Consider the following 14,967-nt stretch of genomic DNA (forward strand, 5'->3'; position numbering starts at 1 on the left):
ATCCAGTGGCCAAGTGAGCAAGGGACTCACGTCTGAGCATACCCTGCCACACTTAGGGCGAACAAAGTGATACAAAAGGGGATGATGGACGGAGCGTTTGAGCAAATCAAACACCTACCCCCAGTCAACTGATCTGGGTTTAATCCACCACCATTCTTTAGCCCACTCAGCCACCCCATTTCAGACATGGCTATATGCAAATCAGTCTGACCCTGTGCCTCATGGGAACAGTACAGCCCGAACTGCTGAGGTACTGGGTTTTTAAGAACCGGCACAGAACCGGCAACCCAGCGGTGTCAGGGTACACCCAGAGACCTCGGGTTCTTCCTGATCCAGACCACAGAAACTCAGAGTCTTCTAGGTGAAGTCAAGGATCGATTTATTGGCTGCAACCAAGGTAACAAGTGTCCTAGAAGTACAACACTCGGGGAAGTATATTCTCAGGAGACTGCTCGATTTTACAAAGTCAGGCTTCTCTCTTTATACAGAATATTCAGCTTCAGGCAAACATTCTTCGAATTTGTAGTATGTCATTTACAGTTATTGGTTACAAAAGAAAAGCAGAGTCATGATGACATGTACATATTTCACGTCGTGCTGCCCACAACAAATCACCCGGCGAGGCCCAACATTTCATCAGAAATCGGTGGACCCACAATAAAACAGGTACCTCCCCACCATAAAGTAAATGAAGCAAAAAGAGTAGAGGCAGATGTGAGCAAGATACGGCAGGTGTGCGCGCTGAAATGGTTTTATGGCTTGTTGAGCCTTGATGCTATCTTGCTCGGCCACTGGGAGGGGAACTGACCTAACGAGTTCGGCCTGGGGCAATGGTTCCAGCTTGTACAGGTCATAGAAAAGTCGATTAAGGAGTATGTGTCCTTGTGGAATTGAATTCAGCTGGATTAAGGCCTATGTAAAGGGCAACACAAAAATGGAAGCCAAGGGTTCAGAACGCAAGTGACGATTTCCAGGTGAAATCGTCACTCGAATATGCTGAAAATATATGTACATGGTGTGCTCGTCATTCTCGGTCTTTTGATACCAAATTCGTCATGTTTCGACGAAGTTTTAATACTCGAGTCCAGAACGATTACATGAATCCAGAATTTTCAGAACCACAAACCCTCCTTTTGCCCTTACATAGGCAATTAATCTATCCTCATGTTAGTCTGAGTCTAGACCTATATTCCTGAAGTCATTGAGATGTTGCTGTAACATCATTCTGGTACTTAGTTCATCTCTTGATACAGGCTTCCTTACACATGATGTGACACAGAGGCCACATATTGCAGGAGCACACTGTATGCACAGACAGAACATGAAAAGAATGGCTAAGACCATCCCAATGACCATTAGAATTTTCCATCCCCAGGTGGATATAAGTTCCCAGAACCATCCCATTAACGACCAATCTCCTTTATCCACATGAATAGATTCGGAAATCTTATGTAGTTTGGAGATGGCCTGGTACACTGTTGGAGCGTTATCAGGGATGAAGATACAGCAACTAGATTGGATCAATCTGCATACCCCGCGACTGCGGTCTGCAAGTATGACATCTAATGCGACCCGGTTCTGAAGGGTCATAAGTCGATCCGACTGGAGCTCAGCAGTCAGGTTACTAAGGGCACCAGTAGTTTCTATCACGGTGGACTCAACTACCCTTGTCAATTGCCTTATGTTTCTGCTGTTAGCCATGGATCCCCAGAACGGCAGAAAACCCTTTGCAAAGTCCCCAAATTCTTGACCTGCAGTGTCTTCTTTACTCAAAACACCTCTAACTATCGTTGTCCGGTGGTAGTCTGCCGCTGCTGTGTAGGTGGGAGGCAACAGGAAGGAAACAAAACATGAGCCCGAAAAGTCAGGGGGCAACCATGTATAGGCTCTATCGTGGCAGATGAAATAGGTACCCTTAGCTGCTAAAAATGCAGGGGAAGTCTGGGATCCAAAAGCATACGTTTCAGTACAGACACTCTTCCCTAACTGAGCCCTGGGATTCGTGCCATTACCTTGCAGACACAGATGACCCTGATGGGGTACAATCCAAATCGGGGAAGATCTCTTAGCTTGCTGTTTCTCACTCAGAGTAGCTCCATATCCAGTCATGTTCCATCCTATGTATACTAGTGTCTCATATCTAGGGATACCTTCCTTAATTATGTCTACTATACCCTTGACTAGAGCACTTTTCCTAGGATTGTCTGTTACAGAACGTAGGGAGTAGATTTCGTGTGCATATATGAACATTGTCCTATATGCCCATACAGAACCATTGTGACTAAATGGCAGGACTAGATAAGGGATACCTTTATCCGTTGTGTGAGGCATAAGACCGCACACCCAACAGTTAGTTGTGTTCATTACAAGTTGGTGTTGGTGTAACAACTGAACAAATGAGTTATTAATGAACTCCAATCTCCTATTGGATTCGTGGTCAGGAAGAGGGTGGAAAGAATGAGAGGAAACAGTAGGAGGAGGTATGGGTGATGTAGTGGGTGCAAATGTTACACGAAAAGAGAATAAAACATAACTTATTAAAAATATCATTATACTGAATAGCATAAAAATGCACAATATTATAAAACTTTTCTTTGTCATCACGTTACATAATCTGCGCTTTAAGTTCGTTCGTTTGGCAAGTCTCTCCGCATCGGGAAACTCCATCCTCTCTAAAGTGCTGCCCGCGTTGGGAGGTTGCCTCTGCTAAGGGATGCTTCTGTCAGTCTAGGGCAACTCCCTTGGACCAACCAGAACTACCGACCTAACGTCATCAGCTGCACCCCAAAGACTTTAATCAACCGCGGCCCTAGCAGAGGAACCCGGATGGCGGTTCGAAAAACAAAAAATAAGCAAGTTTCTTAGATGGGAGAGCTGCAATTTTTTTAAAAATGGGGGTTTGGAAGGGAAAAAAGTATTTTATTAGTCCATGGGTCTTGGTCTCAATTTGCAAAAGAAATTGTTTTATTAGTTCGTTTTTCTCGGTCTCAAATTATATCGTTGTTTTCCAGGTATTGTCTGATCCTGGAACAAAAGGTCAGGCTCTGTAGTGTTCAATAGCTTTGATGGTGGCACAGCCTTGTGCGAAGTGTTCTCATTTTCTCGTTCAGAGTCAGCTCTTTTTACATGCAAATCATTAAAAGGGATGGCATGTGGCACGGTATCAGGTTCTGGGTCAGCGGCCCCCCTCCGGACCCACTGGTCATAAGGCAGAGGAAAAGGGATTTTCTTACAATGGATCCCGTGGACCTAGTTGGCCTTCCCCTCCACCCGGACGGCTGATCTTGTAGAAAGAAGGACAAGGTGAGGCCCGGTCCACCTGGGCTGGTCGTTCTTCGTCCTCTGAAAGTTTCTGACAAGAATCCAGGAACCAGGGTCAATGGCGTGACCCGGAGTCTCAGAGACCGGTGGCAGGGTGTTATGGACCTGTTGATGCAAAACACGCAATTTAGCCGTCAATTCATACAGTTAATCGAGCAAAACAGGGTGTTCCAGGTCACTAAATTTTGTGGGTCTAGGCACTCCCCATATGTTGGCTGGCCGGCCAAAAACCATCTCATATGGACTAAGTTTCACTCGTGAATGCACAGTCATTCTAGTGGACAGGAGTGCTAAGGGTAGAGCGTCAGGCCATTTAAGACCTGTGCTCGCTTGGATTTTGGCCAGTTTAAGTTTTAAAGTGCCGTTGTAGCATTCCACTAAACCAGCTGATTGGGGGTGATTTGCAGCGTGAAACTTCTGCCGAATACCTAGCCCTTCACACACTCTCTTCATCACACGACCCACAGATTCACTTCCATTATCAGACCAGACCATTCTAGGCATTCCAAACCTGGGGAAGTACTCTTTCACAAGGGCTTTTGCTGTGGACAAGGCAGTATTGTCTTTTAGGGGATAGGCTTCTACCCATCTTGAGAAAGCACAAACAACAACGAGTACGTATTTTAAGTTGTTGCACCTCTCCATGTGGATGAAATCTAGCTGCAAAACCTCAAACGGATACGTAGGAGGTGCAAAATGACCAGCTGGAGTTGGGGTTCCCCTACCAGGATTGTGTTTCAAACATACCATGCAGTTCTTGACAACATTCTCTGCACATTTGGGAATCCCTGGATTCTTCCATACTGGGGCCAACAACTCGCATATCCCTTTCACGCTGATATGAGCCATTCCATGAGCCATTGTAACCACTGCAAGCACATATGCATCGGGTAACAACCATCTCTGATGCTCTGATAATTCAATCCAGCAACCATTTGCATCCATTCTACCCGTACTTTCTCTCCACGTGCTCAATTCCTTCTCTGTGGCCTCAGCTTGAATGGACTTCACACTCTCTATTGTGTCTTCACACATTCCAACATCACCAGTCCATCTTGCAGGGCCTGCAACATACATTCGGCTCATTACATTCTTTGCCGTTTCTTTCGCGATCTCATCAGCAAATGCATTTCCACGACCAACATCATCAGTCACCTTCTTGTGAGCACTACATTTCACAATCGCCATTTGCAGAGGCAAGGTCAGTGATTCAAGAAGCTCATTCACCAACTGACCATGCTGAATCTTAGCTCCATGCGAAGTCAGGAAACCACTTTCTCTCCACAATCGCCCAAAACTGTGAGCCACTCCAAATGCATACTGACTATCAGTGTAGATAGTCACTTTCATCCCTTTAGACAACACACACTGAGGTACTGGGTTTTTCAGAAACGGTACTTAACCGGTAACCCAGCGGTGTCAGGGAATAAACACCCAAAGACCTCAAGTCCTTTTCCTGATTCAGACCACAGAAACTCAGAGTCTTCTAGGTGAAGTCAAGGATCGATTTTATTGGCTTCAACCAAGGTAACAAGCGTCCTAGAAGTACAAAACACAGGGAGTATGTTCTCAGGAGACTGTTGCAATTTACAAAATCAGGCTTCTCTTTTTATACAGAATATTAAGCTTCAGGCAAACATACCTGGTTTTACGGTAGATCATTGACATAACTTCTTAGACAAAAGAAAGGCAGAGTCATGATGACATGTCCATATTTCATTAAGCCCGGCCCATAACAAATCACCTGGTGAGGCCTGACCCTTCATCAGATATCGGTGGACCCCCAATAAAAAGGGCACCTCCCCATCATAAAGCAAGTGAAGCAAATGAGTAAAGACAGATGTGAGCAAGATACGGCAGGTGTATGCGCAATGAGGAGGTTTATGGCCGGCTGAGCCCTGATGGTATCTTTCTTGGCCACTGGAGAGGAACTGACCTAACAGGTCCGGCCTGGGGCAATGGTTCCAACTTGCATAGGTCAAGGAAAAGTCGATCAAGGCGTACGTGTCCTTCTGGGTTTGAATTCAGCTGGTTTATAAGCCTATGTAAAGGGCAACTCACAAAATGGCTGCCATACACAAAATGGAAGCCGAAGGTTCTGAACGAGAGTGACGATTTCGAGGTGAAATCGTCGCTCGAATATGCTGAAAATACCTGTACATGACGTACTCGTCATTCTCGGTCTTTTGGTACTAAGTTCGTTAATTTACGACGAAGTTTTATTCTCGAGTGCAGACACATTACACGAGTCCAGAATTTTCAGTACTACAATCCATCCTTTTGCCCTTACATAGGCAATTAATCCTCCTCATGTTAATCTGAGTCCAGATCCATATTCCTAAAGTCATTGAGATGTTGCTGTAACATCATCCTAGTACTTAGTTCATCTCTTGATACAGGCTTCCTTACACATGACGTAACACAAAGGCCACATATTTCAGGAGCACACTGTACGCATAGACAGAACAGGAAAAGAATGGCTAAGACCATCCCAATGACCATCAGAATTTTCCATCCCCAGGTGGATATCAATTCCCAGAACCAACCCATTAACGACCAATCCCCTTTTTCCACATGAATAGATTCGGAAATCTTATGTAGTTTGGAGATGGCTTGGTACACTGTTGGAGCATTATCTGGGATAAAAATGCAACAACTTGATTGGATCAATCTGCATACTCCACCTCGGTCTGCAAGGATGACATCTAAGGTGACCCTGTTCTGAAGGGTCATAAGACGATCCGACTGGAGCTCAGCAGTCAAGTTACTAAGGGCACCAGCCGTTTCAATCACGGTGGACTCAACTACCCTTGTCAATTGCCTTATGTTCCTACTGTTAGCCATAGATCCCCAGAACGGCAGAAAACCCTTTGCAAAGTCCCCAAATTCTTGACCTGCAGTGTCTTCTTTAGTCAAGACACCTCTAACTACCCTTGTCCTGTGGTAATCTGCCGCTGCTGTGTAGGTGGGAGGTAACAGGAATGAAACAAAACATGAGCCCGAAAAGTCAGGGGGCAACCATGTGTAGGCTCTATCATGACAGATGAAATAAGTACCCTTAGCTGCTAAAAACGCAGGGGAAGTCTGAGACCCAAAAACATACGTTTCTGTACAGACACTCTTCCCTAACTGAGCTCTGGGATTCCTGCCAATACCCTGCAGACACAGGTGACCCTGATGGGGTACGATCCATATTGGGGATGATCCTTTAGCTTGCTGTTTCTCACTGAGAGTGGCTTCATATCCGGTCACGTTCCAATTTACATATGCAAGTATCTCATCATCAGGAGTATTTTCATAAGAAGTTACTTCCTTAATCATGTCAACTATGCCTTTTACTAGGGCGCTAGTCTTGAGGTTGTCTTTTACCGAACGTTTGGGTTAGATTTCACGTGCACATATAAACATCGTTCTGTATGCCCACACAGAGCCATTACGACTGAAAGGCAAAACTAGATAAGGGATACCTTTATCCGTAGTGTGAGGCATAAGGCCACAAACCCAACAGTTAGTTGTGTTCATCACTAGCTGGTGCTGGTGCAAGAGCTGAATGAAGGAGTTATTAGTAAACTCTAATCTTCTATTGTATTCATGGCCAGGAAGGGAGTGGAAAGAATGAGAGGAAACAGTAGGAGGAGGAGGTGTGGGCGATGCAGTGGGTGTAAACATTACACGAAAAGAAAACAAAACGTAACTTATTAAAAATATCATTATACTGAGTAGCATACATATGCACAATATTATAAAACCTTTTTTTGTCATTGTGTTACATAGTTTCCGTTGAAAGTTCACAGGTTTGGCAGGTCTCTCCACATCAGGAAACTCCATCCTCTCTAAAATGCTGCCCGCGGTGGCAGGTTGATTCTGCTAAAGGATGCTTCTCTCAGTCTAGGGCAACTCCCTTGGACCAACCAGAACTACCGACCTAGCGTCGTCAGCTGCACTCCAAAGACTTACGTCAACCGCGGCCCTAGCAGCGGTACCCGGATGGCGGTTCGAAAAACAAAAATAAGCAAGTTTCCTTCTGATGGGAGAGCTGCACCTTAAAAATAGCACTTGGAGGGGGAAAAATACTTTTTATTGGTCCATAGGTTTTTGCCTTAAAGTGGAAAAAGAAATCATTTTATTAGTTCGTATTTCTTTGTCTCAAATCGTATCTTCGTCTTCCCGGTACTGTGTTGTCCTGAAACAACAGTTCAGGCTCCGAAGTGTTCAATCGTTTTGACGGTGGCACACCTTCTTGAAGAATGTTCTCGTTTTCGCGCTCAGAGTTAGTTCCTTTCACTTGTGCATCACTGTAAGGTACGAACCGAGGCACCGTGTCCGTTTCTGCGTCGCCGACACCCTCCTGGACCCACTGGTCATATGGCAGGGGCAAAGGAATCTTCTTACAATGGACCCCGTGGATCCAGGCCTTTTTCCCTTCCACTCGAACCGCCGATCTGGTAGAGAGAAGGACGAGGTGAGGCCCTATCCACCTGGGCAGGTCGTTTTTAATCCTCTGGAAGTTCCGCACCAGCACCCAGGATCCAGGGTCAATGCTGTGTCCCGGAGTCTCAGGGACCGGAGGCAGGGTGTCGTTGACCTGTTGATGCAAAACACGTAATTTAGCCGTCAATTCATACAGATAATCGAGCAAAACAGGGTGTTCCAGTTCACTAAATTTGGTGGGTCTAGGCACTCCCCATATGTTGGCTGGCCGGCCAAAAATGATCTCATACGGGCTAAGTTTCACTCGTGAATGCACAGTCATTCTAGTGGACAGGAGTGCTAAGGGTAGAGCGTCAGGCCATTTAAGACCTGTGCTCGCTTGGATTTTGGCCAGTTTAAGCGTGCCGTTGTAGCATTCTACTAATCCAGCTGATTGGGGGTGATTTGCAGCGTGAAACTTTTGCCTAATACCTAGCCCTTCACACACTCTCTTCATCACACGACCCACAAATTCACTCCCATTATCAGACCAGACCATTCTAGGCATTCCGAATCTAGGGAAGTACTCTTTCACAAGGGCTTTCGCTGTGGACAAGGCAGTATTGTCCTTTAGGGGATAGGCTTCTATCCATCTTGAGAAAGCACAAACAACAACGAGCACGTATTTTAAGTTGTTGCACCTTTCCATGTGGATGAAATCTAGCTGCAAAACCTCAAACGGATACGTAGGAGGTGCAAAATGACCAGCTGGAGTTGGGGTTCCCCTACCAGGATTGTGTTGCAGACACACCATGCAATTCTTGACAACATTCTCTGCACACTTGGGAATTCCTGAATTTTGCCATACTGGAGCCAACAACTTGCAAATCCCTTTCACGCTGATGTGAGCCATTCCATGAGCCATTGTGACTACTGCAAGCACGTACGCATCGGGTAACAACCACCTCTGATGCTCCGACAATTCAATCCAGCAACCATTCGCATCCATTCTACCCGAACTTTCTCTCCACGTACTCAACTCTTTCTCTGTGGCTTCGGCTTGAATGGACTTCACACTCTCTATCGTGTCTTCACACATTCCTACATCACCAATCCATCTTGTAGGGCCTGCAACATACATTCGACTCGTCACATTCCTTGCGGTTTCTTTCGCGGTTTCATCAGCAAATGCGTTTCCACGACCAACGTCATCAGTCACCTTCTTGTGAGCACTACATTTTACAATCGCCACTTGTAAAGGCAAAGTCAGTGATTCTAGAAGCTCATTTACCAACTGACCATGCTGAATTTTAGCTCCATGCGAAGTCAGGAACCCACGTTCTCTCCACAATCGTCCAAAACTGTGAGCCACGCCAAACGCGTACTGGCTGTCGGTGTAGACAGTCACTTTCATTCCTTTCGACAACACACATGCTCTTGTGAGTGCAATTAGCTCCGCAGCCTGAGCTGAATTATGTGGGATGCGTGCAGTTTCAACAATCGTGTGCAAAGTCGTGACAGAATATGCTGCAGTCGTATCGCCATTCGGAAGCTTGAAACATGAACCATCCACCCACAATGTACCATCACATTCAACAAGAGCAGTGTCGAAGAGGTCTACTCTTCCTTTCGTCTCTTCTTCTGTTCTATAAAGACAATCATGCTGTTCTGAAGCATCTGATTCTTCTATGAATGGTAATAACGTGGCTGGGTTAAGGGTATTGCACTTTCGAATGTGCACATGACTTGCTGGCAAAGTCAGTTCGTACCCTGACAATCGAGCACTGGTTAAATGCTGTGTCTTGGTTCTGTTTAACAACGTGTCCACTGCATGTGGGACCATCACGACTAGTGTATTATTCATAACCAGGCCAGCAGACTGTCGAATAGAAACAGCTGCTGCCGCTGTGGCTCTTAGACAACTTGGCAATGCTCTAGCTAGCGGGTCCAAAGTCGACGAAAAATATGCGCATGGACGTTGTTTGTCCCCAAATGACTGAGTCAGTACTGATAATGCGCAACCTTCCTTCTCGTGGACGTACAATGTAAAAGGCTTACTGTAGTTGGGGTTACCTAACACCGGAGCCGAACATAATGCTGTGCGTAATTCAGAAAAACTCGTTTGACACTCTTCAGACCAAGGGACGGGATTGGGTGTATCTTTACATGTTAACGCCACCAAAGGTTTGGCCAATAACGAAAAATTAGGGATCCATTAGGGATCCATTGTCTACAATATGATGTAATGCCCAAGAAAGCACGTATTTCTCTCTGTGTTCTTGGCACACTCAATTTCGCTATTGCCTGAATTCTCTCTGGGGTCAGTTTCCTTCCCTCCTTCGATAAGAGGTGACCTAAGTAGGACACTTCTTGTCGGCAGTATTGAAGCTTGGAAAGTGACACCTTGTGATGGAAATCGCACAGATGGCATAACAATGACATTGTTGTTTTCTTACAATTTTCCTCAGTATCTGCAGCTATAAGCAGATCGTCAACATACTGTACAAGAGTAGCACCTTTTGGCAAAACAATCGTATCAAGCTGTGTTTTTAGAGCTTGACTGTATATTGACGGACTTTCACAGTAGCCCTGAGGAGCGCGCTTAAAGCGGAAGCTTCGACCTCCTAAACTGAATGAAAAAATATCCCTACTCTCCTCGGCAATCGGGATGCTGAAGAAAGCATTCTTCAAGTCAATCACCGAAAACCAAGTGGCAGAAGCTGGAATCATAGTCAATAATGTAGTAATGTCGGGGACAACTGGAAATTGTGGCACAACGATCTTAGTCACCTCTCTGAGATCGATCACAAATCTGTACACCGGTGGCTGAGATGGGTCAGTTTGTTTTAAAACAGGTAGAACGGGACTATTGCAAACGTTGCCTCTTGTCTCTTCAATTAAATTTTTTTCAATTAACTCGTGAACGATCGCTAGCAACGCTTTCTTGCCTTCACTAGAAATTCTATATTGGGGAATTCGTGGCATTTGAACATTGGCTTTCAATGTTACAACATATGGTGGAATTTCTAAAAGACCGACATCGTTAGGACCAGTAGCCCAAAGAACGTCCGGAAGAAACGACAACTCTGTTGGAAGTTTGTCTCTCGACAAATAAATGGCAGAAACCACTTTCTTACCTAAAGTAAGTTGCACTCCCGAAGGAGAACAGTACAAAGTCGCATACAATCTTTTTAACAGATCCAATCCAAACAAATTTTCCCCACAACCTGTTGTCAGAATAAGGGGTGCTTCTAATTCACGGGGACCAACAGAAAGAGTCAAAGGGTCAGAAATTGGATTTCTAACCGGGGCGCCAGAAAAGCCTACTGATACATTCGTTTCGCCAGACAAAGGTGAGCCAGGGAGTTTTGAGTGCTTAATGGAACTCTTCGTAGCACCAGTATCCAACAGAAAAAGTTCTGACACACCTGATGTAATTACCTCAACGTATGGTCCGCTCTGATCTACTGGAACTGAAACAACTCCCTCTCTTTGTCTATGGCTGTCCTAGCAATCATTACTCTCCCAATTCTCACTTTCTTTATAGTAATCATTAGTATAGTACTGAGCTGTCCTACCAGATGCGTTGTTCTGCTGATCAAACTTGTTCATGCAATTTTGTGGTGGAAGGGGACGCTCGTTCGGGGGGGCATTCCCATGTCCTCTTCCTCTAGGCACTTGCTGAGCACCTCGTCCTCTTACACCAGAAGCGCCATTCGCGCGCTGTAGTAGGATAGGGCAACTATATTTAAAATGACCTTCCTCCTTGCAATACGAACATTGGTTGTGACCTACAGAAACACGTGGTTGACAATACTCGATCCTTTGCGAGTTCCTCTGATACTGTTGAGGCTGCTGCAAATTACTCTGGTAATTATTCTGACCGTTATTATTTTGACCGCCACCACCACGTGGCGGATATGCTTGCTGTAACAAGACCTTCGTTTTCAACTCTTTCGTTTTCTTTTCTACTTTATCTTTCTCGTCTTTGTCTCGATTTTCTTAATACTGTGCTATAGCTAATATCTGTGCCGAAGACAAGACTGCCCAAGAACTTTCCGAATCCTTTAACTTTTTGCACAACTCAGGAAGCAAATTGTACATGAATTTATCAACGAACAGTCTCTGACCTCCTTCTGTGCTCATATCTTGACCACTGTGGTCGACAAAAGTTTCTTCAAATCTGGTGAAGAAATCAGACACCGTTTCATCTTTCTTCTGCTTACATGCAGACAGTTTATCCCAATTTACGCGTATTTCAGGCATTACCTTTTTCATATAATCAATTATTTTACCAGGCAGTTCGGCTATCAAAGGTTCAGGCTTAGCGCCACCTACTTGTAGGGCATCTGTCGCAGTAATGTTAGCCCATGAGTCACCTAATTCCTGATCATGATCCGTGTGACGAATCTTTCCCCATAAAGGCTGTGGAACAACGTTCCCAAACAACATATCGATATCGGCTAAATTCATTACACATGACCCAGCAGTCTGCGACAACTCTTTGTAATATCCTGCAGGGTTTTTACGCGGATCAGGTAATGTCTGTTTAAGTGCTAAAACTTCAGATCGCTTCCATGGGACATGGACCCACACACGCTGAAAGTGTGGCAGAATAGGTGGATTAGCCGTTGCGTCACCCTCTCTCCATTGAGGGGGGACTTCTCTCATGGGATACTGTCGCGCCTTTTTCCTAGGTCTATCGCGCTCAGATTGCGAACCAGAAGTGTTCCCTTTACTCCGATACGACAACAATATCTCAACCGCTTTTTGGACATCGGGACCTACGATCATGCCTTCCCCGTACTTAAACCGTACACGACACAACTCCTGCGGATTGCATTCTAAATCATTGTCTTCCAAATCCTCGCTGAGGAAAACACACATTTGTTCAAAAACATATCTCTGTGTCGGTGCTTCCCACTGAAGGAAGACTTTCATGACAGATTCAACGTCATATTTTACAGTATCCATAATCAATTTATGAGCTAAATGATTCAATACATCTCTCTCTTGGTAGTCAGGCAGTTGACTTCGCAACTGTCGTCGTTCCGTGTTAGCGGTCGTAGTAGGCGACCCGAAAAGAGGTGAGAAAATATTAGTTACAGTGCTGGCCATTCTCTGTCGAACGGAAGGAGAAACTGAAGCGAGAACAGGTGGAAAAACAGGATGAGATAAGGCTGAAGTAGAGGCAATAGCAGAGGGAGCATTATGAGAAATCGAAGGTGCACTAGGCAAAGTCGCAGAAGGCATAAGCGAAGTAGATGTAGTCGGTGTGCCTTGAGGAGGCTGCACCGGAGGAGCGGAAGCCAGCTGAAGAGCAGCTGGTGGGTGCTGTAGAGGAGCAGGCATTACAACCATGGGCGGCGCAACTAAGGGTTGCGGAGGCGCCGTGGCTGTTTGTGCATAGGGGGGTGGTGAACTTAACAAATGGCCCATTAACGGGTCTTCCTTAACGTTTTTTGCTGCATCCTTCTTGGGACGCGGCAAAACTGGATAGCATTTATCTATCGCCATTTTACGTTGCCTGTGCAACTGCTCACTCATCTGTTCTTCTTCATTGTCTTTAAACTGCATAGCAGCTTTCATTACTGAAATATTCCCTTCTCTCTTATTTTTCTTCTCTAATTTAATTTCCTTTTGTCTGGCCTCCTTACGCCATAGGCGAAAAGAGTCAAACATTGCCGGCCGGGCTTTCTTCTTGAAAAGTTTAACTTCGAGGTTATCTAGAATTTCCGTGTCGAAGCTACGATGTGGGGGCCATTTTAAAACACCGTCTTTCCTGGTGTATTTAATCCACACTTCGTTGTATGTGATGGGGCCTACCCCATGCTTCACATATAACTCGTAGGTCGGAGTTCCAACCGGAGGAACCGGACATGAGTCCTCCAATCGGGAGTCCCTAATATTACCGCCAAGACAAAACAAATTTCCAAGTCTAAGACCAGGCATCTTCGCTCTCTAGTCTAGTTCCAAACTTCAAAGGATTATCGATTACGATATTTCTCGTGAATACACGAGTCCTTTGGTTTTGGTGCTTGCAAGTACCAACACAAAACTTTTTATCCCAAGGATACCAAAAACTAAGATCAACTAAGGACTGGGAGACGCTCCACTTATACTTAACTGAAATATCGATGACGTCACCAGAAGACTCGTCTCAGTGTTTCGCTCTACCAAACTTCAAGGGTCCAAATCAGGGCGATAGCCAGGGCAGCAGACCTTCGTAGCCGTCGAGAAGCGGGGAACCTCGCAGCAAAGACTTTCGGACCACGTCGACATGCAGGGATCGATGGTGGTTGGCCTTCCTCCAGAATTTTCACACGAAGCTCCTCACGATCCTCTGGCTGGACCGGTGCCACTGGAATCGCCCCAAACATTGGGCGCCAACTGAGGTACTGGGTTTTTCAGAACCGGTACTTAACCGGTAACCCAGCGGTGTCAGGGAATACACACCCAAAGACCTCTAGTCCTTTTCCTGATTCAGACCACAGAAACTCAGAGTCTTCTAGGTGAAGTCAAGGATCGATTTTATTGGCTGCAACCAAGGTAACAAGCGTCCTAGAAGTACAACACACAGGGAGTATGTTCTCAGGAGACTGTCGCAATTTACAAAATCAGGCTTCTCTTTTTATACAGAATATTAAGCTTCAGGCAAACATACCTGGTTTTACGGTAGATCATTGACATAACTTCTTAGACAAAAGAAAGGCAGAGTCATGATGACATGTCCATATTTCATTAAGCCCGGCCCATAACAAATCACCTGGTGAGGCCTGACCCTTCATCAGATATCGGTGGACCCCCAATAAAAAGGGCACCTCCCCATCATAAAGCAAGTGAAGCAAAAGAGTAAAGACAGATGTGAGCAAGATACGGCAGGTGTGTGCGCAATGAGGAGGTTTATGGCCGGCTGAGCCCTGATGCTATCTTTCTTGGCCACTGGAGAGGAACTGACCTAACAGGTCCGGCCTGGGGCAATGGTTCCAACTTGCATAGGTCAAGGAAAAGTCGATCAAGGCGTACGTGTGCTTTTGGGGTCGAATTCAGCTGGTTTATAAGCCTATGTAAAAGGCAACTCACAAAATGGCTGCCATACACAAAATGGAAGCCGAGGGTTCTGAACGAGAGTGACGATTTCGAGGTGAAATCGTCGCTCGAATATGCTGAAAATACCTGTACATGACGTACTCGTCATTCTCGGTCTTTTGGTACTAAGTTCGTCAATTTACGACG

Source organism: Lissotriton helveticus, chromosome 11, assembly GCF_964261635.1.
Source record: "Lissotriton helveticus chromosome 11, aLisHel1.1, whole genome shotgun sequence".
NCBI classification, from domain to species: Eukaryota; Metazoa; Chordata; class Amphibia; order Caudata; family Salamandridae; genus Lissotriton; species Lissotriton helveticus.